The 26871-nt window shown below is 38.2% G+C and overlaps 1 protein-coding gene across 1 annotated transcript in view; it reads left to right on the top strand.

Moving 5' to 3' along the window:
• The window catches only part of Akap6 (A-kinase anchoring protein 6), a 348238-nt gene that overhangs the window by 282697 nt on the left and 38670 nt on the right, over nt 1-26871 (top strand). The window lies entirely within an intron of this gene.

The following is a 26871-nucleotide window of genomic DNA, read 5'->3' as shown; positions in this document are numbered from 1 at the left end:
ACTCAAGAAACAAAGGAAGTTCACAAATTTGAGGCCAACTTGGGCAACACAGTAAGACCCTGGTTCAGAAAATTCCAAGCAAAACACCACCAAAGAAGCAAACAAATGAAGATACAGACCAAAATAAGAAATACTACTATTGGGTAGCAATTTCCTCCTAGATAAAACCCTCCACTTTGGAGTGAGGCTCACTATGATGCAGGATGTCCTAAGGGAAGATGGGACATTCCATTCTTCAGGGAAGCTTACTAAGCCCAAGAAGTACACATTCAAAGGCTTCAAGAAGTCTCTGAAATTGACCAGATTCACTAGGCTCCTCCCTCCCCAAGTATTTTATATAACTAGTAAGTACTGCTAAGGGATGATGTTAGAGAAGTCGAGCTTCTGGAAGAAGCAGTGACCAATGTTGCTACCTACAGAGGCTCATACAAATTGAAGCTACCTGGAAGAACACTCTCTGCCTTCTAATCCCAATAAAACTCACAGTAAATTAGTCAGATACTAAGGAAGAATTCAGTACGCAGATTCCCTTAAAAAATAAAAAATAAAATGAGAGAGAGAGATCACATAATAAAGTTAGATCACTCCTGCTCTAGAATCAAAGCCATCATCCAATAGCAATTTGATAAATGCATGTCTGTGTTCATTTTGACACTATTCATAATAGCTAAGCCATGGAATCAGCCTAGAGACCATCAGTGGATGAATGGATAAAGAAACACACACACACACACACACACACACACACACACACACACACACACACACACACACGTTTATTCAGCCATAAGTAAGAACAAAATAATGTCATTTAAGAGAAATGGATGCAACTGGAGATCCTGTTAACTGAAGTACACAATTATCAAAGACAAGCATCACATGATTTTGCTCATAGGCAGAATCTAGATTTTTTTAAAGACATGAAAATAGAGGAGGAATTATTTGTAAACAGGAAGGGAGAATGAGAGTGGGGGGAGTAAGAAGAAAGGAGACTGGGGAATATGAGCATGGTCAGAGTACATTTAATCATGGATGAAAATATCAAAATGAAACCAATTTATTTTTACAATATACACTAACAAAAGGAAAGGGAAGTTAAAAAGAGAAATACTTCCTCAAATATCAGCACATGGTCTTTGGAAACAAAAAATAAGACCAATGTTACTAAGACATTTGGGAGAAATTCTCCATAGCTACTGTAAGTACCCTAAATGGCACTATAAACAATCTCATTTTCTGTGAGCCTCAAAAGTCCCATTTTTAAGAAGTTAGGTTAAGTGGCAGGAGAGAATATTTGTAAGTTTCAACACATGAGAAAAGTGATCATAGTTCTTAGTGACACCTGGGTCATCCTGATGCTCTTGCCTCTGATGACACTATTGACAATGGTGTGAGAATCTGTGTTTCACCTAGTAAAAGCCAAAGCAAGCCAACACTTCTAAGTCAACTGACATGAGGACAGTTCAGTTTTGTCAAGGGGATTAGATATATTTTTAGAGGGTTTATAGCAACCATGTGTGTCAATCAAAAGAAAATAATGTATGGTCATTAAAAAGTACCAGATTTTTTCTGCCACATATTAAGAACTCCTGCTACTTAATACCATAAAAATAATTGTAAGTAATTGGATATAATCTAGAACCAACTTGCAAGAAGACCTGATGGATAAAGGCTGACATTCAATGATAAATTTAAGTTACTCCTATAAGTATTTAATGGGAATGAGAAAACCCACAGTAATATTTTGTGGTCATTTGAGGCACAGTCTTAGATGGCCCAAGCTAGCCTTGCTTGTTCTGTAACCAAGAATGACCTTAAACTTCTGATCCTTATGCCTGCACCTGCTGACTGTTAGCATTACACAGGTTCCACCGTGCTTAGGTCAGTCAAAGAAAATGATTACAGGTAGTTTTAGTGTATTTTTCTGTAGTATTTATCAGTTGCAGGAAAATGGGATGCAGTGGGGCTCATATTACTAAGCCTGATGAACCAGATTCAGAAAGCGAAAAATACACTTTCTATGTTGTGGACCCTAGATTTTATTCTCTCTCTCTCTCTCTCTCTCTCTCTCTCTCTCTCTCTCTCTCTCTGTCTGTCTCTTTCTTCGTCTCTCATCTCTCTCTCTCTCTCTCTGTGTGTGTGTGTGTCTGTGTGTCTGTGTGTCTGTGTATCTGTGTGTCTGGTCAGGGGGCAGGTGCAAGAATCAAGAAGAAAAGAAAAGAAGAGTATGGGGATGGATATGGTCACAGTCCATGATATACTAGAATTAAAATGTCTATAAAATCACTATGTACAATGAATATGTGCCAGTATTTTTTGTGCCAGTAATTTTTAAAAAGTAAAAAACATCAAAGTCACCTGGCAGTGGTGGCACACACCTTTAATCCTAGCACTTGGGAGGCAGAAGCAGGTGAACCTGCTGTGAGTTTGAAACCAGCTTGGTCTACAGAGTAAGTTTCAGGACAGCCAGGGCTACAAAGAGAAACCCTGTTTCGAAAAAGAAAGAAAGAAAAAAAAAGAAAGAAGGGGGAGGAAGGAGGCGGGGAGAAAGGAAGGAAGGAAGAAAAAAAGAAGGCAAGAAAGATGAAAGATGATCTGTCCTCTCTACCTGGTTACTTTTCTACTGCTTTGACACAACACCGTGTTGGAAGAGATTTAGAAAAGGAAGGGTTTATTGGGAGCTTACAGTCCCAGAGGGTTAGAGTTTATCACCACTTTGACGGGGAGCATGGTGCTGGAGCAGTAGCTGAGAGCTCACATCTTGAGACAACAACCACCAGGAAGGGAGATGGAGGGAGACAGAAAGAGACAAAGACACAGACATAGAAACAGATATTCAGAGACAGAGAGCAGGACTTTTGAACAATGACACACTACCTCCAATTACTCCACCTCCTAATCCTTCCCCAAAAGTTCCATTAAACTGGGGATCAAGTATTCAAACATCCGAATCTGTGGGGCCATTGTCACTCAATGTATAGTATCGGAGTAAATGTGAAGCTGTAGAGCCTTCACAGTACAAAAAAATAAGCACATGGTGTATGCTACTGTACCTGTTGCTATGATAAAACAGCATGACAAGAGCAAGTAGCCGAAGGGAGAAAGGGTTTATGATTAGAGGGTTAGTTCATGCCAGGACATCCTAGCAGCAGGAGCTTAAGGTGTCTGGACACGTTACACCCACAGCAAGGAAGTAGCAAACAATGATTAACTTCTCTTTTTATGTCGTCCAAAAATAAAACACATTTTTAAAGGGTTGGCATTCCCACCTCAACAAACTTAACCAGGACTATCCTGCACAGGTGTGTCCATAAAGCTTGTCACTAGGTGATTCTAGAGACTGCCCAGATAATGACACTGACTATCACCTGCCTTATTTCTAGGCAATGATCTATGAGAGCGCCAATGATTTTCTGAGATAAATAAGGTTAATGAGTAATATGAGACAGTACATCTGTGTTTAAAACAGTTCAGTGATTAAGAGCTCTGGCTGCTCTTTCTGAAGACCTGGGTTTGATTCCTAACACCCACATGGCAGCTTACAGTTGTAGCTGCACTCACAAGGGACTGGATACCTCTTCTGGCTGCTTTGGGCAGTAGGCATTCATGTGATACACAGATATGCAAAGCACTCATACACATAAAAGTAAATGAAGAAATAAATGAAAATATTAAAACAGTTGCTTGGTAAGACCTTAACATATTTTAAATATCTGCATTCTAAGTATTGAGAAAGAACCTGTATAATTTTTTTGCCTTCTAATTTTTATTTCTTAATCATTTCTTTTGTTTTTTGAGATAATGTAATAACAACATTCCCCCTTCCTTTTCTTCCCTTAAAACAGCCCTATACTGTACTCCCTGCTACCTTCCAAATTCATGGCCTCTCTTTTCACTAATTGCTTTTCAGTATATATATGTATATAAATATAAACATTCCTAAATACATAAATGCATCCTGATCAGTTTGTATATTATTATTTGTACGTATATTTGCAGGGCTTGGACAATCAGTTGATGTGCTTTTCTCCGGGTGAAGACTTCCCCAGATCTCAGTATCCTTTAGTTGCCATAGTTCTTTGTTTAGTGTTGAGGCCTTGTGGTCTTTCCCCCACCCGCTTTGACAAGCCTGTGGTTGTTGTCTTGGTTCAGCTCATGTTTAGACAGCCATGTTGGTGAGACTATGGGTATAGCTTCTGACATTTCTAGGAGACACAGTCTCACAGAAAATTCCCTCACCTCTCTGGCTCTTACAATCTTTCTGCCTTCTCTTTTGTAATGTCTTCTGAGCCCTAGCTGAGGGAGCTCTTTTCTAGATGTATCCGGTGGGGTGGGGCTCCAAAACTCTGCGTTTTGATTGGTCATGGTTTTCTACAGTGGTATCCATCTGTTGCAAAGAGAAATTTTCTTGATGAGGGATCAGGACATCACTTATCTGTGGGTATGAGGGCAGATATTTAGACTGTACTTAAGAATTAATTCCTGTCCAACACAGTGGGGATATGATAAATAAAAGTCCTTTGGAGTTCTGGTTAGTTTATTTGAATTTAACTTAGAACATTCACATTGAATTGTCAGTCACCTACTATTACTTCACTCTTACACCATTCCTTCATAATTGATCAGCCTGTAGTATTGATTAAGTACCACCAATAGGTTCTCTTTGTTGTTGATATCACAATCTTGGGCATTTGGTTGTCCAATCTACAGAGTGTAATTTCTCTTCATCTGATAGTATTTGTTTATAATTTTGATCTCTAGTTTGAAATGATTCTCTACAATTTTTACATTCTGTATCTCTGTAATAGCCACATTTTTCCACTGGTAATTTATTCAATTTTAGATGATGCCATGGAAGTTCTCTAAGCATCACTCCTAGCTTGGCAGACTTTCGTTTGATGTAGTCAGTTCTACGTAGAGGGTACTATTAAATCCCCCCTTAAAATGAAGCATCAAGAGGGAAAGTTTGCATCAATGATACCATGCTATTGCCTTTGTCATCATGATGGCAATGTTCCATTTTAGACCTACTCTCCAAAACTCTATAATTTGAATACCGATTCTGGGCTAAAGTAGAGGAAGTAGTAATCTCCTGAGTCATGAATTTTAGTCTGAATGGCAATACAGATAACATGAATATATTTTATTGGCTTTATAAATCAAGAACTTGTTAGAGTCATTTCTAAAATACAAAGGCTTCCACAAATAAACTAATAGTACAGTGACAAATAAATAGGCTTATGAAAAAAATCAAAGAGGAAAATATTCGTGTTAAAATTAATGACCAGGATGAAGTGGTAGCAGGCTTGAATCTAACAAAACTAACTAGAAATAGTGCAATGATAAATAAACTCAGCTTATTATTTCTGCATTTCAGTGAGTTCAAGTCACTTACACACATACACACATGCTGCTCTTATGCACATGCACACACATATGAATACACACACATGTGTCTTGCTTGTGCAGTGCACACATATACATGAATACACACACATTCATATGCATAAGCACACACACACACACACACACACACACATATATATATATGGCTCAGGATATCCATATGTGTCCTTGTTCCCCATTTTGTTATTGAAGTTTCTTATACATTGCATTCCTAACAAATCTAAGAGTGCATATCTTTGTATAAATAAGCTCAGTCTATTCACACTTACTTTGTTGGTTTAAGGTGGTCAATTATGCCTCTCATCCCATTTATTCATGTATTCGTTCAATAAATATTTATTGGACACCTACCATGTAGCAAGGACTGTACAGGGTGTTAGCAAAGCATAATGCTTACAGTGTCGGTGTGTTTCAATATTTTGGAGTGTTGAGTGTTGTAAATGGAGGTTTTTCTCCCATCTGCTAGTTCCCAAATAATCACTCAAAGGCTTAATATTAATTATAATTGTTTCGCCAATGGCTCAGGCATATTACTGACTAGCTGTCACAATTAAATTAACCCACTTCTATTATTCTATTTTACTACAAGGCTCGTGGCTTGTTACCTCACATCTTGCATCCCTGGCCACTACATGGCATCTCCCCATCTCTGCCTTATTTCTCTCTGTAACTCTGTTTGGATTTCCCACCTAGCTATAGTCTTCTTGGCCATTGGCCAAAACAGCTTTATTCATCAAGCAATAAAAGCAAAACATTGAAGCATACAGAAGGACATCCCACATCAGAGTGTTGTTTTGTAGGAGTCATTTTAGTGAATTGGAAGGCTTGTTAAAGTTTTTGCTTTACTTATAGGATTGTGAATGAGCTAACTACTTAGAGATACCAGTATTAAAGTGAGAAAAATGAGCTTGTTTCCTGTATGCCTCCATATCTCCCCTTTTGTTGATATATCTAAGATTTGATTATTAGCTGTTATTTTTTATTATAGTAACACCATTAGATTTTTTCATATGATCAAAAATTTCTTTTATATTTTACAAGGATTTTAAAAGTAGGGGCCAACCGGGGAGGCCTCTGCACTCCTGGGAGCCTCCGGAGGTGGACTGACTTTTTGCCCTGGTGTATGTGGGGGACTTCGAGAGCCCATCCCACTTGAAGGGATGCACTCTGTCTCTGAACACATGGGGAGGGACCCAGGCCCAGCACAGGAAGATTTGGTGGACTTGGTGGAGCCCCGGTTGGGGGCCCTACCCTGCCTGGGGAGTGGTGGGTGGATGGGGTGGGGGGTAGGTTGGAGGTGGGGGAGAAGGAATGGGGGTAGAGGGAGAGGGAGAGGGAGAGGGAGAGGGAGAGGGGAATTACATGTGAAACAAGCCTGTTCCCTAACTTGAATTAATAATAATAAAAAGAGAGAGAAAAAAAAAAAGTAGGGGCCAACAAGCTGGCTCAATCTGTCACAATACTTGCTACCAAGCCTGATGACTCGACATGTGTTCTTGGGATGTACATGGTAGGAGGAGAAAACCAATTCTTGTGTGTTGTCCTTCTACTTACATACAAGCTCTATGGCATGTGTGCATATATGTACACACACACACACAGAGAGAGACACACACACATACAATACAAAGAAAAATTTTATGCAGGATAACAAAGTAATACAGTTATTCATAATGTTCTTTTCATTGGTCAGTTTCAGTTTTGTAAACTGTGATTTCCATTTGTTTAAAAACTTATTAGTAGTTCTGGCTACTGAGCTCCATATTCTAATAGATTTTACAGATTCTTAGTTTAGTTCCCAAAGCCTCCATGTCCTAAAAGGGTTTTGCCTTGACGTACAATAGCTTAGCTGAACATTAAATCTTGTTAGAAGTGTAAACCTTTGTCATAGAAACTGGCGATGCTGCTTTTAAGTCTTGGTTACCAAGCAGAATCTGAGTTTTGTTCTCAAGGTAATCTCCAATCCATATAGGACTGTTTGGCTGTTGGTTTTCTTTCTCATTTCCCCCCCTCCCCCAACCCCCTACCTCCTTTCCTCTTACTTTTCTACTTTCCTTTTTCCCTCTAAGACTATGTTGACTCCTAACTGATTTTGGAAGTGTAAATCTCATGTGTGAGTTGGGATGTCTCGTTCACTATTTCGTTATCCCAACTCTGTGTTTAGTGTCCTGTTAGAAGTCTTATCTGTGAAGATTGAATGCCCTAGATATTTCCTGCACTTTTGAAAGTCTGTTTTGGGGGATGGAGAGATGGTTCAGTGGGTAGGAGCTCTTGCAGCCTAGCCTGATGACCTGTGTTCTATCTTAGGGAACCACATGTAGGAAGAAGAGAATGCATTCCCCCAAGCTGTCCTCTGATTGTCCCAAACCTGCATGAACGTGTATACACACTTGTGTGTATATGTGTGTGGGGGGGTGTATGTGCACGCACATGCATACATATACAATAAGAAACATTCAACTTATTTTCCTTTTCATTTTTTTTTAAATTTATTTGTTTGGGTGTTTTGCCTACATGTATGTATGTGTACCACTTACATGCTTGGTGCCTGTGAAGGCCAGAAGACGGCATTGGATCCCTTGGAACTGGAGCCAGAGATGATTCTGAGCTGCTATGTGGCTGCTAGAAATTGAACCTGGGTCCTCTGGAAAAGCAACAAATGCTTTTAACAGCTGGGTCATCTTTCTAGCCCCATAACAAAATAATTTAAAGTCTGGCTTTACTTTCACTTATCTAAGGCTTCTGGTAGAATTCTCAAGCTTCTTTTCTATTTCTGAAATAACTTACTCTTCAGTGTTTTTTAAAATATGCATGTAAAGTGTTTTGACCAAATCTCATCCTCATATTCTCCCCTTCAGTCCTTCCCACCACTGTTTTCATCTTATGGAACAGGCTTTGAATCCAGCAGAAAGTTGCTGATTATTCCCTTAACATTGGTGCCCTTATTGCATCAGTGGGAGTATCTTGCTCAGCCAGTCATTATTGTAGCTTGCATGGTTCACAGCTGGGTAGAACTGTCAGTGGCTCTTCTTTCTTGGTGAAGTAGGGAATGCTTTGTAATGTTTTTTTCATTACTGCCTTTTTTTTTTTGTACTAAGGATTAAATGCAGGGCATCACGCATGTTATATAAGTATTTGACTACTAAGATAACCTCAGTCTAACTGCAATTTTGAATTAAACACACATATGCATATATATAAATATATATATATATATATATATATATATATATATATATATATATGTTCCAGGGAGCTGGTTTTCAGGCATGGCATCAAATACCTCTGAACCATCTTGCTGGTTCTTTATGTTTTTATAATACCCTCATTGATAGTAATGTTCTATTTTTGTAAGTCCCTATCTTAGTGTCATGGCTATGATCCTCATTTGTATATTTTCAAGAAAGAAATTGAAATTTTTCAAAGGTTTTACTTTTTGTTATGACAATGACCAGAAATATTTGGCTCTGAGTCTTTGAACTTGTACCTTGTTTGAATTACAATACTTGTTGGTATTTGGGGTGTTTTGTGTGTGTATTTTAAAAACATTTAAAAACATTTTGCATAGTATTTTTAAATGGAGGCATAATATTCATACATCTTTTGAGGTACATTTTGAATTTTCAATACCCAAATTTGCCCTTGGACTCATCAGTGTGCCATAGGGTGTACTCACCCTCCATTCACTTACAGTAATGCACATGCACACACACACACACACACACACACACAAGCACACGCACACGCACACGCACACGCACACGCACATGCACACACACACACACACACATGCACACACACACACACACAGAGAAAGAGAGAGAGAGAGAGAGAGATATTAAAAAATAAAACAACAGAAGAAATTCCTTTATTCTAGCTTTGATGATTTTCATTGACTTTATTTCAGTTCCTTCTTCTCCTATAGACCCTAGTGTGGGCAGGATTTATTTAAAACTGTTGCTGAATTTCAACCTTAACCTAGACAGTTTTTTTTTATTATTATTATCATTTCTGGGTTATATTCAATTACTTGAAATCATTCCCTGGATGTATAATTTTACACACATACTCTCTCTCTCTCTCTCTCTCTCTCTCTCTCTCTCTCTCTCTCTCTCTCACACACACACACACACACACACACACACTCAAGCACACACATGTGGTGAGAAATTAATAATACATATAATACATTTTTGCTGTGCTTATGTTATGTGTGTAGATATATGTGGGGGTGGTAAATGTGTTTATGTGCAAATATATGGAGAGTGTCTTACTTCCTGATTGGTCATTCTCATATTATTCCCTTGAAACTGGCTCTTTAACTAAACCTGAAGCTACCCTAGTGGCTAGCAAGCTCTAGTGAGCCTGTCTCTGCCCCACCCCACACTGATACAAGACTTTTAATAAACATACATTGTTTGCTCTTTTGATTTCTTTTGGACTAATTTGTTGTTCGGGAATATGTTGCTTAATTGCTATGTGTTTGTGAGCTTTTAAGTTTTCTTCCTATTTCTAATTTCTCATGTCATAGCCTAGAAGTTAATACAGACATTTGTCTAACTTTGGGTTCCTTCAATTGGCTGAGCCTCGTCTTCTGGCCTAATGAATGCTCTAACTGAACAGTGTTTCTGTGGACATTATTTCATGCTTTGCTGAACATCATGTGGGCTTTCCTGTTGCTCAAGTCCAATGTTCTCCTACTGATTTTCTGTCTGGATCTTTCCATTGTTGAAAATGGGGGTATTAAAGTCCACAGTCATTGCATTAGTATTTCACACCTCATTTCTGTTAAATTTTGCCTATGTATTTAGCTATTTATAATTGTTATGTCACTTTGGGGGATTTATTGTTGTTATAAGATATGATGTTCTGTCACTTGTCACAGTGTTTGACTTGCTTTCTGTTTTGTGTGAAGTTAAGCATAGCCATTCTTGTTCCTCTTCTGTTAGTGTTTACAGGGCTTGTCCCTTCCAACCCTGCACTTCATCCTTCTGTGCCTTTAAGTGGTTGGACCTTTGTTTTCGTTAATCTGTTCGGCCACTCTGTCCTTTGTTCGGATAATCTTACCTATTTACATTTAAACTAATCATTTCTAGGTAAAGGCCAACTTCTCCTCTTTTCTGTCTTGTCTGTCCTTTGGTTTGTTTTGCGGTTCCTTTGACTCATTTTTTTCTTGCTGTCTTCCTCCGTGGCTTCATCATTTTGTAACGGTTTGCATGGATTCCCTTTATCTTTTATATCTGCTATAAGTTTTTCTTTAATTTGGCATAAAACATCTCAGTTACTTGACAATGATAACTTTGTTCCCATACAAAAATTTACACATTTTAACTTTCCCCATGTTTTGTTTCATTGATGTTACAAGTTAAGTTCAGAGTCACAAAGAAATAGACTACCATTCCAATTAAAGTATCTCAACAGGACAAAACTATCTCTAATCAAAAGGTTGCCCTGTTCACAAAGGGGGGAAGAGCAAGCATAGGGGTGGGGAATTTGAGTTTTATTCTAAGGCAGATGGTGACTGTATCTTTTCTTCATTGGCTGGGGTCCAATCTCACAGTCTTTTGCGATTGGCTAGTCTTAAAAGAAACAGTTCAAAGGAAATGAAGGAGGAGAGGAGGAAGCAGCTGACCAGGTCAGTCATCAGAGAATATAGTAAGGTAAATCAATTTTACAGGGTGGGGCATTAAATCATTTACATAAAAGTTTTACAAGGTGAGAGGGAAATAAAAAGATCTACATTCCTTGTCTTAAAAAATTTACAGTGACAGAAAAGACTGCTAATCAATGCTCTTACAATGACACAGTTTATATCTTCTACAGAATCACTTATCAATTCCCAAATCATTGTAGCTATAGTAATCTAACTTTGGTCTTACAATTTTTATATTTGAATTAGAAGTGCATTATGAGTTACCAAAGAAGTTAGATATTCTTAATTTGAGTATATTCTAAATGTTAAATCATATTTTATGCTTTCATATGTATTTGTGTTGCTGCCATATTTTAATTTTAACTCAAAGAACTCCCTGTATCTTTTCAAGTAAGGTAATTGTAGTGGTATTAAACTCCTAGGTTTAAACTCTAAAGTCTGAGTCCCTAAGGTCAGGTCAAACCTAGGGGTGAGTTTGCTGCTTGGGTGCCTTGTGACTATGTGGACCTTAGTCTGTGCTTCAATAAACCCAGGACCATGGAAACATCTTGGAGCCAGAGTTCATTGGGTACACCTAATCCCAGAGCTGTCCTGTAACTTGGGTTCACAGAGGTAAAACTAGATCTAGAACATTCGAGTATACCAGGGTATACCAGACCCTGAGTCTGCTAGAGTAGGCCTGGATCCTGAGTCTACTAAAACTTAAAGCCTTGGGTATCAGCCTAGGACTTATGTCCACAAGTACTTATCTGGATTCTAGGTCAACACATGTGAGGTCATGGTGCTAACATGGAGCCTATGCTAAAAGGGCTTGTCTATGTCTAGGTAGACCTGAAATCTATGTCTTTGGTACCTCCCTGAGACATGATTGAAAGGAGGCTCATATCTAGAGCCTCTGGTACTAACCTGGAGCTTGAGTGTACAAGTGGCATCCTGACACTGGAGAAGTCCTAGAGGCTGATCTCCAAGTGCTTGCCTGTGGTCTGGGGCTCTAGAAACAAGCCAGTGCCTAGGCCTGTTGGGCCTGGAGTCTCAATAAAGCTGGAAGCCTAGTTTACTCTCTCCACCAGTACACAGTGTTTCTCTGTGATTTATTGACTAAATGAAGACATTGGCAATAAGAATGATAATGGCAATGAGAAGCTGTCCTCACTCCCTTTGTGTGTGTGTGTGTGTATGTGTGTGTGTGTGTGTGTGTGTGTGTGTTGTCGTATGTTTGAATACAAGTATTATAATTTCTCACCTGTTTTTCTTAGCCTTATGTTTCATATTCCTCTTTAAATGATAAATATATTCTTTATAAATGTATTTTCTAAAAATGACAGGTATGTTTCAGAATGAAGGGATTCTGATATTTGGTGCTAGGAATTACTTCAAGATCATTCTGAAAGTGGGAATGGAGATTTAAAAAAACTTTACCAAACACCTCTTTCTTAAGTAAATGCATGTGTCAAGTGTAGCAAACAATTAGTTCTCTTAGATCATGGTCTACAGTTGGATACAAATGAGTAAATAGCCAGTTATCTTCACCAAGGGCAGAATTAGCTACTAGGTTTCACCCTAGGATGAGATCTGAGATCATCTAGTTTTTCTGCCTTATTCCAAAAAGGGAAACCAAGCATTTGATGTAGTCAGTGACTCACTCAGAACCCAACAACCAAACCATCCCAAAGCCTACATCTCCTCAATTCCAGTGGGCTCCAATCCAATAATGCCAAAACCAGTGGTGTTTTGTAGGCCTTTCCTTGTGTTTCTGCAATACTCAAATTGCTTTACTTTTTGTAAAATATGCATACTAAGCCTATCTGATTTGACACATAAAAATAAAAATTATCTTCACAAAGGACATAATGATTAATGGAGAATTTAGAAATGCTTATTACAGCTACTGAGTGCTACTTTTAACAGAAGTAAACATATGACAGCACACTGAGGCTGCTGACATCTCAGGAACCCTGAGATTTAGCATCCTGACCCTCACCAGCTTCTCCTTTTCAGGGGGTGGTACTCTTGGGAGCCCACTTCAGTGTAGAGCATGCTATCATTTTTCACCTTGCATTTGTGTTGCAGCTCCATATGAGGCGCTTAAAGAGCTTTACAGATATCAGCTCATTAATCCTCCCCAAACCTCTCTAAGATAGAGCTAAGGCATAAATCATTATTCCTATCTGGGGGAAAAAAAGCTTAACATTTTTTCTCTTAATTTTACTGATACCTTAAATTGTTGATTAATCCTAAGTTGTATACCGTCCATTTAGAATGCCACATTCTCTTCCCCCAACAAGATCTTTCTTTCTTATTAGAATTTGATTTCATGAGGCTAGTGTAAGAATAGAATGACAGGTCTTGTGTTAAAATCACCTCTGGGAATTAGGAAGTGGCTGGGCTTCTGAGCTGTTTGTCCTTCTTTGCTAAAACATCCTCTGTTATCTTTCAACTATGACTAGGAAATGTGATTTTTGAATTGGATGGATATTTCACAATCCATTCAGACTTTATCAGCTAAGAACACTGAGAAAGCCAATGAGTATGCCTTCAACCATGCCATCTCAATTCCCAATAAAATACCATTTCAACAAATTTCAAAGCTTTTCCAGTACAACAATGGAAGTTAAAACTTTTCTATCTTGTGTGCTTTGCTTAGGCAAATGACTTTGACTGTGAAGTTGTTTAGCATTAGACTTTGAAGATGTTGTATATGATCAGAATGTATAGAACCTGAAGCCATCGGGGTGGTTTCATGTGGATGGCTGCAGTGTACATGTCTTAGTTGTGATATAACACCATGACCAAAAACAACTTGGGAGGTATGGTGGTTTAAGTGAGAAGAGTGTGCATAGGCTCATGTGTTTGAATACTTAGCCCCTCACTGGTGGAACTGTTCGGGAAGGATTAGCAAATGGGGCATTGTTGGAGAAGGCATGTCACTGGGGCAGTGTTATGTTTTTATTTAAAAAGAGGAAAAGAGAAAGCTGCAAGATGAGACATGTTAACCAGTTTATTATAAGGGCCCGGCAGAGCAGGGAGACTAAGAGAGAAGAGGAACAGGGGCAATGGCTGACCGCCATGGCCGGTCACCAGAGAGAGAAGAGAGATCACCAGAGAGAGGAAAGAGAGCACGTAGGCAGAGAAGAAGTGGGCAGAGAGAGAGCAGCATAAAATGAGTGAGCAGCAGGGAAGTTGGAGCTTTTAAAGGGAAGGCTGCACATGCTCACTGAGGTTCCACCCATGCCCAGAGTCCTCAGCAGGCGGTAATGCATGTGTAGGGTGAAGTGGTGATGACTTAGCACGATTTCCTGTTCAGCCTGGACTGTTGTCTGGGGGCGGGGTCTGTCTCTTAAAGAGGTAGAGCCTATCAGCATCAAAGCCTGAACCTTTCAGGCAGGTTTTGAGATATCAAAAGTTTCACCATTCCCACTTAGCTCTCTCTCTCTGCTTCGTGCTTGTGGCTCAAGATGCAAGCTCTCAGCTACATACTGCTCTAGCACCATGCCTGCCTGCCGGCTGTCATGCTCTCTTGCATGATCTCTGAACCAGTGATCCCACAATAAACTCTTTCTTCTATAGATTGCCTTGGCCCTGGCATGTCATCATGGCAGTAGAAAAGTAAATAAGATAGAAATTGGTACCAGAGAGTAGGCTATTGCTGTGATGGGCCTGACCGTGCTGTTTCTTTAGAGGCATGTGGAAGACTTTGGGACTTTGGAATAGGAAAGCTATTGAATGTCTAAGTAGGGCTTAATGAGACATCCTAGTAGGATCTTGGAAGACAGTAGTTCAGAGAGTAATATGGACTATGGAGGCCCAGTGTAAGACATTTCAGAGGAGAACAATATTCGCAACTGTGTTAGAGACCATTCTTGTGGTATTTTGGCAAAGAATGTGGCTGCTTTCTGCTCTTGTCTAAAAATCTCCCTGGGACTAAATTGAAAATAGTTTGGACTAGTTTCACTGAAAGAGGAGAGAGTCCAGGAATCCTTATATTGATTCTGTCCTATCATTATTAGTAATTGCTCTTAGGCAGTACTATAGTGAAAAAGAACAAGTGAGAAAGAAAGAAATACAAAATGTACAGTTTGAGGAGAAAAAGAGTATGTGGAGATTTGCTACTGGTACCAAGGATTATGCTGAATGAGAGGAGAAACCTGATTCCTAATGGAAGGGAGTGGTGCCCTCAGGGTAAGAACCTATGGGGCTAAGCTTACAACTTGTCAAAGGGAAAGCATGTGCAAATGCAACTCCAGGAGAGGCCATTGTAGGTTAGAAGTGTATAATTTGCTTTTTTAATTTTTTATTTTACAGTTAAGAGATTTCTTCTATTCTCAAGAGAGACTTTGGATTTTGAAACTGTGTTGAGACTGTGAAAGCATACGGAGACTTTTGTACTTGTACTAAATGCAACTTTAGTATATGGCCATACACTATGTGGGACAGGGAGTCAAATTCCATGGTTTGAATGAGAATGGGCTCCAGAAGTTCATGTTCTCGAACATTTGTTCCCCAGTTGTTTGAGAAACATTAGGAGTTGTGGCCTTGTTTGTCACTGGGGATGCGCTTTGAGGTTTCAAAAGCCTAGCCATTCTCAGTTACCTCTCTACTTCATGCTTGTTGGTCAAGCTGTGAGCGATTGTTCTAGTCCCATCTCTGCCTACCTGCTGCCATGCTCCCAGACATGCCGGTCATGGACTCTGACCATCTGAAACTGTAAGCCAATGCTTTCTTTTATAATTTTCCTTGGCCGTGGTGTTTTATTGCAGCAATAGAAAAGTTACTAAGATGGGAGGAAAAGGTTTATTTCACCTTATACTTCCAGGTAATAGTCCATTGCTAAGGGAAATTAGGGCAAGAACTCAAACAGGGCAGAGAAATCTAGAGGCAAGAGCAATGCAGAAGCCATTGAGGGGCAATGCTTACTGGCATACTCCTCACAGCCTGATCAGCCTGTTTTCTTACAGCACTCAGATTCACCACCCAGGGGGTGACACAGTTTAGACTGGGCCTGGCTTCTCCTATATCAACCGTTAGTTATGTAAATGCTCACCCGTCACGCTTGCCCATGGGTCAGTCTAGTGGAGGTATTTTCTCAACTGAGATTCTCTCTTCTAAATAACTCTAGCTTGTGTCAAGTTGACATAAAACTGACCAGCATAGAACATTTATCCAGAGAAAGCAGCCATGTATAGTTATAGCCAGGAGCAGTGAAAATGATAAGGGCACAGTAATAAATTAATACTATAATACCCCTATGATTCATGATGAAAGATGATGACTACCTTGTAACTTATTTGATAGATATTCGAAGTTTACTGTATAATATTTTCAAAGCCATTATAGGCCACCATGGTATATATTTCCAGAGTGTAAGGTTATATATCTATAGCTAGAAGATGTTAGCAGCTAAAGGGTAGTTACTTCTCAAAGGAAGACTACTGAGTGGGTGTATTTTGTGATTTATTTAAGGTGACAAAGCTGGGTTTTATTGAACTAAGAGACAATCACAGGTATGGTTTCTTCCTCATTCCAAATGGCTTCTCAAATGTTAAGCTAAACTCCCTTTGTAGCTGGACAGCTTATGTCAAAATGTCAAATGGAATAGCATCTTGTACCCCACTTGGAGTAGATTCCCTGTATATTCAGTTCTCCTTGGAGGAGAATGCAGAAAGATATGAGGTAACTCTTCGCAGAAGAGAAGAAAGCAGGTTCCTTTAAAAGAAAGCTTAGCTTTATTTAGCAGAGGTTTCTAGACTTCGGGACTTCTACTTTGTTTTAGCTGTTACAGGTACTGGGCTGTTGTTTTGAACTAAGAAATCATCATAGTTAATTTACAAGTTAGCTAAAAACTGAGCATCTCTCTACCATCTTATAGAATAATGGAAGCATGGCTTGGTATTACTTAGGAGTTAAATTTCCAAATGATCCCAAGAGTGCAGTTACCATTACTGAATACCTGAGAATACTGAAAACTGATTTAAAATATTAAACATTAAAAAAATGAACTGCGCTTCTACATCTGATGAAAAGTGAAAAGCTAAGAAGCAAATGAGAAGTGATCCAAACTCACATGGAAACTGTTCTATTGACTTCAGATACTCTATAAGTAAAGTGGGGAATCTGATGTTTACTAATGCTATCTACACCTCTACCTCTTCTGGTCAAGGAGGGTTAAATGAGGGAGGAACAAGTTTTTCTATTGTGGAATTTTCCTCCCCAGCATCTTCCCCTCTATCTTAGAGATGTTTCACACTAGCTTGTCTCTTTTCTTGTTTTACCATTAGATTTCTTAAATTCTTTTATTTTCCATCTGTCGGATTCTGGAATCGTAGGACTGTTTTCCTAAAATATTAGTTCCTGGGTGTTTCACTTCAAGTAATACTAAGTCTGGTGAATCCAGGAGTGTCTTCATAAGAAGCCACAGTTAAGTCTGGGAAAATAGGGCTCAACACAAAGAAGGGGTAGCAAATAGTCGACTCTCCCATGGATGGAAGAGTAAGGAACATGCAGTGGCTCAGGGCTAAGCAAGCGAGGAAAGTAAATATGTTCTCCTGTGGTCTCCTGATTCTGGGGGCCAGTGTGTTCCATGTGATCCCCAGGAACTTCTCTTGGCTCACATGTTTACCAGTTTTCTCCTTGACACTATGTCGTTCTTTAGATATGGCATTTATGATGACCCTCTGTCATGGAATTTGCTACATGGGAGTACTGTCTTGTAACTTGCCACACCACAGCCCTTCTTCCTTCCCCTCCAGACTACCTTGGGTACCCTTCGATCTAAAGATCTGTTAAAAAGAAGAAATGATTTTTTAGGTAGCTGGGACCAACAGAAAATGAGAGAAGAAAACCACCTCCATCCATCCTGCATTGCTTTAAAATGTTTGCCATGGAATCAATAAGACAGGAAGCCTCAGTGGGCATTGTAAATAGGTTTCAAAATACAATTATGTAAAAATCTATTATAATTACTCCCTCTCTGCTTATGAGTGACTGTGGGAGTTTAAGGAACTGTGTTTGGCGTTCTAATGGCTAAGTTTCATCACCCTGCACTCTTCCTCCCGATTGTTAAAAGTTTCCTTTCTATAATTGCGGAATAGTTTAGCATCTTAACAATAATGGACATGTTTTTAAAAGATTATTGCCAAAAGTACATTCTTTATTCCAGGGAGACTCTGTAATAGATACTGGCATTTTAGTAATGATACAGGCAATCTGTAAGCTATTACAGTTTCCTGTAGAGTAACTTAATCTTCATATTGTTTTGTATGTCTAGAATTTTAATAGTGTTTTTAATTTAGAAAAGGAGGTTTATAACATATTACTAATTACATGTGAATATGAACTAAATATACAACTACTGAATTTTATTCTGAAAACAGACATGTTTAAAAAGTACTTAACCTAGGTAGAAAAAGTAACAAAGAAATTAAACAATTGCCACAGAGGAAGCACAGTGGCTTTCATGGAGTATCACAGTGAGGGTTAGCATTTTTGAATGCTTGTAATAGTTTGATCTACAACCAAAGCAGTACAAGGAATAGAAATGGTTGCTTCTACCTAAGATTAATATATTTTATAACAAATGAAGACATAATTTATTAAACATCATTATGCATATTTGTTTAAGACTTAGTAATACCATCTATCCATGGGTCTGCATGAAGTCACAGTGGTTATAACACTCCTGGCGATCCTTAGTGATTTAGGTTGTCTAGTAAGCATATTAGATAGCAAGATCATTTGAGATCATTTCTGGGTTGATAAGCCAGGCCATGAAAATAAGGCAACCACTGACTTTTCTATTGAGTAGGTAAAAGAATAGAGAGGAGGTGGGTTTTCTTAAAAATAAAAATCGTTATTGGAAATATCTTTATTTTATATGGTTCTAAGAAACATCTCAGTGTCTGAATCTAGACTTAAATTACAATGTATAATTTCAACACTCTTGGCATGCCACACAGCTCCTCTCCAAGGAACTAGTAGAGATGTGCTTGGTGAACTAATTCAGGAGGCTTTAGTACTATTTTTAAAATCTAGCTTTTATATTAAACAAACCACTTCACTATTTTGAAAGGAGTTATAATCTACTTAAAACTGTCATTCTCTGTTTCTGACTTGCAATTAGATGATATTTCCAAAATGTCACACCAAGACTCTGCTTCTACCATCACCATAATTGAATGTGACAGCCAAGATATTATATCAATACCTTTTCCATAATTAGCAATAAGGATCCTGCCAAGGGTTAACTAGAAAAGTTTCATAAACATTTTTCTACAAATGGTCCTGAAGGCAATATTATGCTTTTAAAATCTGCTAATGTAGCAAAGACTTGTGACAAGCAGGAGACAAATCTAGGAGCAGAACTGCTTGGCAAGAAGAGTTTTGTGGTGTGTGATGTATGCTATGTAAATGAGCTTATTAGGACTCTCATCTATTTTATTATTGGTGACCAATTTAATAGAGGCATTTAAAAAACAATATTTCTGCCTGCCTCCCAGAAGTGAAGAAGATACATTGATATAATTGAGAGCAAATGATTGCGTGTCGTGCCATTTAATCATGTCATTTTTCAATTGCTATCTTTTGCACTCCACTGCATGCTTATAGAATATTTAGCTTCAACATAGATTAAATCCCAGAGTTTGTGACTGAGCTTGGGTCTCTATATTAGCTAACATTGTTTTAGAAATTTGGAATCAGTTAAAATACCTAGAATCATTTATTTTATTTTATTTAAAATATGTAAATCATCAGTCATATGCCATTTGCAATTCTCTAAATTTTGTCTATTTTGAACAATTATTTATACTTCTAAGATGTAAATTCTTGTTTGCAACATTTCTATGATATATATGGTTGTGCACACATTTGGCCAGGATTGAGCTGTTGGTACTGAAAAAATTATTGACTCTCTATGAATACTGATAATCATTTATTTAAAAGATATTTTCTATCTTCATTTAGTCTCTCTATTATTTGTGTAAGATACATCTTTCTCAGAAAAGGAAGCACTTCCTCTATGAAATGGACTATCTAGCCCAAGAGATAAGAAGGCATTGTCTGCTTGGCTTACTGGCAAATTGCAGACACTTAGTACAGTGTCTATTATAATAGATGTTTCATACCTATTTTTTCAGTCGATGATGTGTGTTTTTCGACCTATATTATCAAAACCATGTTAGATTCAAGTATAGCATGCTTTCCACATTTTTATATATTTGGAGACCTCCAAATAGGTAGAAGATTGGACTTCTAAAGGGTTGAAGTTGCTGGCTCTTAACAATAGCATTATGTTTGTAGTCACTTCTGGATAAAAGCCTAGGGCAGAAGAGTTTGAGAACGTAGAAATCTTACAAGCCTCTCTAGCATTCGTCTTAAATGTCAGCATTTTTCCTGAGTCAATTTTCAATTCCACCTCCCTGGGTTAAAATTCTGCCCTCGTTGCTTGTAAGTTGGATTGCTGTTTACTAAACTCTAAATGTCACCATTTTCTCACTTCTAAATCAGTCTATCATCATCTGTCTGTCTGTCTATCATCTACTTACCCATCTACCAATTCCCATGCTTTTGTGACCACTGAATGTGTCAACCACACAAAATTACAGAAAGAGGCTAGAAGATGGCTAGGTGAATAAAAAAAGTGCTTATTGTCAAGCCTGCTGATCTGAGTCCAATCCCATGTCCTGACGTTGTGGAAGGAAAAGCCTATGCATGCTAGTTGTCCTTTGACTTCCATACACATACAGTGGTATGTGTGTGGGGGGGGCATGTTAAAAATGCATACAAAATATTGGTCACCGATATATGGAATTAGTGAAAATAGCCCATAAAATACTGTACAGAATAGTGCTTGGACAATTCATAAGCAATCCCAAAGGTTGTATTTTATGTTCAAGTGAATTTGGGTAAAATAGCTGAAGAGTATATGACATTGTTTTTATGTTACATTTATTCAGATACATGTGATCAACAGGATTATTTTTGGTGCAGTATATGGTTATCATCTGTATGCCAGGTCTCCCATCTTTGGGCTGATGCTGTCAGTGTTGTATGTGACAATTTCATAAGCCATATAGAACCACATCACTGCAATAATTATATACAATTAATAGTCTCCATTTCCTGTATTTGTCTTAACTTTTCTTTAAGATAGGCATTTTTCTATATACTTTTCTGTTTATATTTTATATTTCTAAATGTAGGAGGCCTATATTAAAATTTGACTGTATTATTTTTATACTAGAGAAAATGTCTGGTCTGTTGGGTGAAGTTTATAGGTCTGTATTAATAATTCTACCCCAGTAGGCTTTTTAGCTCTTACCTTAGAAAAACAAAATGTCCCAACTTTGCATTTATAAGTGTATTGGTCCTTTCACTGGCCCAGAATAAGCTCCCAATTCTTAAGTACTCTTTGCTTAATCATAAAACAGGATTTTTAATTTTTTTATTTTTATTATTAGTGAATGTGTGTATGTCTGCTTGTGATGTTTGTGGGGGTGTGTGAGTGGGTGTGTATGTCAGGGGGCGGGGTGCCAAGGCCTGGATACGAACATCAGAGGGTGTCTTTGGGAGTGAGTTCTCTACTTTCACCAAAAGTTCCAGAATTTAACCCAAATCATCAGGCTTGTATAGGTGGTGCTTTTACCTGCTAAGCCATCTTTCCAGCCACCAAATAAGTCTTTTATGACATAAAATTATTCTTGATTTGAACATTATGTCAAGACTTACCATTAAAACATTAAATTACATTGTTCTTGTATCTGTACATATTATAGGATGTCTTCTCAAAGAAGTTTATTGATGGTACAATCTAAAGTACCAAAGGTTTTATTAAACAGTTCCTATTACATGATGATTTTGTGTGTCTTTACATTGATTTCCAGCCTCATATCTACACACAGACAAAATAGAATGTAAATTCTATGAAAGCAAAGATGTGTACCTTGTGTACTGCTGTATTTATCACTGAGAAAATGCTTGGCACACAGAGGGCACACCACAAGTTCATTTGGTTGGTGGGTGGGATGATGGATAATAATTTTGTAATTATTATCATCATACCCTACATTAACTTCTAGGTTTTTGAAAACCGTGATGAAACTTGAGGTTCCCAGCTTTTCTTCTATAATGTCTGTCTTCCACCTTCCAATCTTCAGATGCCTTGTTCTAGTCCTCTGAGTCCTAACTGGTCTCTTCCAGCTAGTAAATGACCTTTTTGTTCTCCAGGTCAAGTGTCAGCATTGATTGGGAACACCATGCATGTGAGTCACGGCCTCACCATTCACAAGGTGCACTCCCTTCCCTTACTTAAACTTTACAACATCCTGATGAATCAGGTGTTATCAGAAACTTTTGCCTTGTGTGTCTAGCTCTCCCTTGGAGGAATCAGTCATTTTATAAGCTCCTAAGAGGTACCACATCTCGTTAGATGCCTGTCATCCACCAATGTTAATCCTGTAATGGAAAGTACAATGTTTGGTACATAACTGATACCCATCTATTTAAACTAGAACACAGCTATATATTGCCGTTCTTGTCTCATTCTGTTGTTTCACTCACACTAGGTTGAAGGCAGCCAAGTATCATATATGCAGATTGTTCCCTCATTACTGTGCTTGTCACATACATTACGTACCCACTAGATTTTGTTAGATAGTTGATCAGTATAGAAGGTGAAGTAATGTCTGCCTTTATAAGCAGCATTACTTCATAGCTCTTTTCACTTAACAGATGATCTAGCATCCCAACACTTAGTTCATATTACCTACCCAATAGAGTTAACATGTTGAATAAAAATTATGTGAGAGATAGTGAAGATAACATGCTTTGAAATTTCTTCAGTTAGATTTGCTTCTTTGTATTCAACATATGCTTAGTTTGGGGGACTTTGAACTATTTTTCTTCTCATTTCTCTTTATTTAGCATATGTTTTTAATATAACAGTTCCTGTAATAATTGTACTTATTCTTTTATTGTATGTTTATTTGCATTCATTTACATTTTGTGAGGTAGATAATACTTGTTTGATGTTAAGAATGTGTACATACAAGTAAATGTGACTTCTTTTGTATATGTTTTCATTTAAGCAAATGTTTAACACAGTGACAAATGAAGCACTGACATTGAAAGTTTTCCCTTCAGTGCTGCTGAGTCTGAAGCCAATGAAGAATGTCTGTTTAGGCATGGGGGAACACATGGTTGCCATTTGTGAGGCTCTGGATTCAAATCCCAGCTCCACAAAAGGAAAACAAAATTTTTATAAATGCATGAAAAAATTGACTAAGTCACAAACACACAAACACTTAGAGACAAACACAACAAAGCACTTCCCTCCAAAAGCCATGTGTACTGCCATTGCTGAATTAAAAATCAGATTAGCAGTTTATGACTGTAGGAGAAAAGCTGTTATCCTGTTAGCAGCTGTCTTACAATGTGACCTCCAAACAAATGCATTCAGTGTGTTGGACATCTGATTGTTTTATGGAGAAAGGGGATAATTTCTCAGCCTTGAATTATGGAAGTTTGATTATTTGCTTTAGGTTTTTCATGTTTATTAAAAATCTGAATTTTCAGAAACATGACAAAACTTTGTGGGAACTTTATAAAAATGAATAAAAGAGACAGTTAGGGATTTAGAGTAGCTACCAGGACAGTTCTATTGGAAGATGACACTAAGATTCTGAAAAAGATGGGCTGGTACAATGCTAAAGCATTTAGAATCCCTTTCTTAGACATATTGAAATTCCTTTTCAAAATTTTTTCTCTGCCTCTTATTATATTTTAAGAAGGGGCTATGACTATGCGTCAGAACCAGTAGGATTTCATTAGAGCATGCTTCAGAATTGGCTGTGATGACAGTTGCTCTAGATATTTCTATGCCCCCTCACCTTTTCCAGCTACTTCATACTTTAGTTTTCCTAATCACAGTAAGCACTCCTTACCATCTAAGGCCACTTGTTTGTGTCCTACTTTAACATGTCTCTGGGTTCTCTACCCCATACCTGCCATCACTCACATTAGACTACCTCACTCGTGCCGTTTCCTTAAAGATGGATGAACTCCCGGCTGCAACTGCTTGTACACACATCAGTTGGTCTCTCTGTCTCTATCTCCCTGTTTCTCACTCTCTTACTCTCACACACTCTTTCTCCCTCTTTCTTTCCCTCTCTTTCCTCTCTCTGTCTGTCTGTCTCTGTCTCTCTCTGTCTCTGTCTCTCTCTAGAGTGTGTGTGTGTGTGTGTGTGTGTGAGAGAGAGAGAGAGAGAGAGAGAGAGAGAGAGAGAGAGAGGTACTACTTATGTATGTATTTCATCTCTAAGAGACTTTCAGCTCCTTAAGGGAAGGAACAATGACTTACTCACTGTGTAATCCTCCATTACAGAAAGAAGGCCCAGCAACTAGAATATATTTACAGATTTGAGGAGCTCAAAGAAGAATGTTTGTCCTTTTCTACACCTTTCTTACTTAGCCCTAGTTTCTGTGTTTTAAAATATATTTCTCTAAAATCTAAGGCAAAAGATAATAATAATCACTTGCTCCCATTAGTTATATTTAACATTTCTCAGTACATATGGAGAATGTGTATCTCAGTTTATTATAAAAAATAATGTAGAATACTGATTCTAAGGAATGCTGCCAACAAACCACTGATTTTATTTAGTATGTGTGATTATAAATAAATACATTTTGATGGTTGTCAGGGAAACACATTTATGTAGGAAAATGTTATCAACTGTCTCTAGGTATAAAGAGATATTGAAACAGTGATAGGTATAAAAAATTCTCTAGTTTCCTTTGAACAGTTCACATGGAAAAAATTTAATCTACAATGTGGACTAAACTCTTAAGATATTTAAAGTGAAAACTGCAGAATTGTGGGGATAAAAAAATCAGATACTAAATGTTAACAGTACCTGCTTTTGTAGCTTCAATTTTTAGAAATGCATTTGTGTGGGGGCTATGGTGTATGTTTATAGTGAGTTCACATCAGCATGGGGATATATGCACCTGTGGCCAGAGAGGACATCAGGTGTCTGTATTGTTCTGTCTTAATGCCTTGAGACTGGGTCTCTCTGAACCCTAGAGCAACTTCAGCTAAGCAGGCTGGTAAGTGAGCTCTCAAGAGCTACCTGTTTCTACCTTCCAATGGGGGGATTGCAGGTACATGTAGCCATGCTGACTTTTAACCAGGTGGCAGGGATTTGAACTCAGCTTTTATTCTTGTGATACAGGAGCCATGACCCGTCTCCTCATCCTTGCTTTGGTAGTTTTTACGGTGCTGATTTATCTTGACTGGCCTGCATTAAGATGTAGTAGCAGATTCTCTGGATATGTAGATACTCAATCCTTTCAAAAAATCATGGTCAATAATCTTCATAAAGATTTATTACATCCCAAATAGCCTATTTGAGGACTTTGTAAGGGGAATGAAGCCCATCTGAGCTGCTTTGTAAATATGGCCTGAGCTAACTCCACACACATTTTTAGTGCCATTCATTACAATTTTTTCCCTCAGCTAAGAACTTCAAGGCTCTTTGTTGGCTTATAGATATGCAGTTATTATTCTACTACAGAGAGGTTTGCAAAATCCAGTTCCATCAAAACATCTCCTGATTTTTTTTTTTACTTTTATCTGCATTTATTTTATGCTGAATTTATTCCTGTGCCATAAGTTTTTGTTTCTTCAGTTTCTTTTGGGATATCTTTTTCTTCTATGCAACCTCCTCTTCTGGCTTTGGGACAATCTGTTCCTTTTCCGTGAGGATCATTTCGATGTGGCAGGGGGAGCTCATGTTTGGGTTAATCCAGCCGTGAGCTTTGTAAGTTCGGCGACGCATCTTAGGTGCTTTGTTCACCTGGATGTGTTCGATGACCAGAGAATCCACGTCTAGACCCTTAAGCTCAGCATTACTCTGCATTTTTAAGCATGTGCAGCAAAAATTCAGCATTCTTTTTCAGCCACCGGCCCTGTGTCCAGCCCCACGGTTTGGCCTGGGCCACCTCCCGACTCCACCATTGTATGACCGGAATGGCACACATTGCTTCTTCAATGTGACATCTTTCAGGTATTTGGTGGCTTTTCGGATATGCATACCCTTGATGGCCTGGGCAGTTTCATGGGTATTCTTAAAGTGAACCCGGAGATTTGAACCTCTTGACTTGCATGGTTTTGTAGGGTCTTCTGGGTCAAGAGAGTAGCAAACCATCTTCACAGGTTACCTCAGGTCGCTTATAGGAAGAGGCATCTCCTGATTTTTTAGTCCTTTTCTTTTGTCAAGTTAACCACAGTTCAAAAACCCAAATAATTAATATTCACATCTGTAGGTCTCATTTGAACTTATTTCAACTGGGCATAACCATAACACTTTCTTGCATATCAATTTTGGGCCAAAATCTGGTAGGTATTAGGTGGACTTCATTTGGATGATTTATTTGACAATTGGAGATTAAGAGAACAAATTGAATTAAGAGTATGTGTTTTGTGTTTGCATGTGTGTGGGTGGATATGTATGCATGGATGTCCATGGGTGTGTGTGCGCGTGTGTGAATGTGTGCATGGGTCTCGTGGTGGGAGTGAGGGTAGTGGCTTGAAGAGGTAGTTGGGAGAACTACTGGAGGAGATGAAAACACTGTAATTGCTTTACAAGACTCCAAGTTTATCTTTGCTTGTCTAAGGGTTTCCTGTGCTCAGCGCAGAACTGGAGAATAGCATCAGTAAAGGAATTTGTCAGAGCCAGGTTTGATATCCAGAGTTATATAGGAAAATAGTAACATACCCTAGAAAAATAAATAAGGATTGGTTCAAGAAACCTAGCTGA

Source organism: Cricetulus griseus, chromosome 5 (genome assembly GCF_003668045.3).
Source record: "Cricetulus griseus strain 17A/GY chromosome 5, alternate assembly CriGri-PICRH-1.0, whole genome shotgun sequence".
Taxonomy (NCBI): domain Eukaryota; kingdom Metazoa; phylum Chordata; class Mammalia; order Rodentia; family Cricetidae; genus Cricetulus; species Cricetulus griseus.
This window is presented reverse-complemented; position numbering and strand designations above follow the sequence as displayed.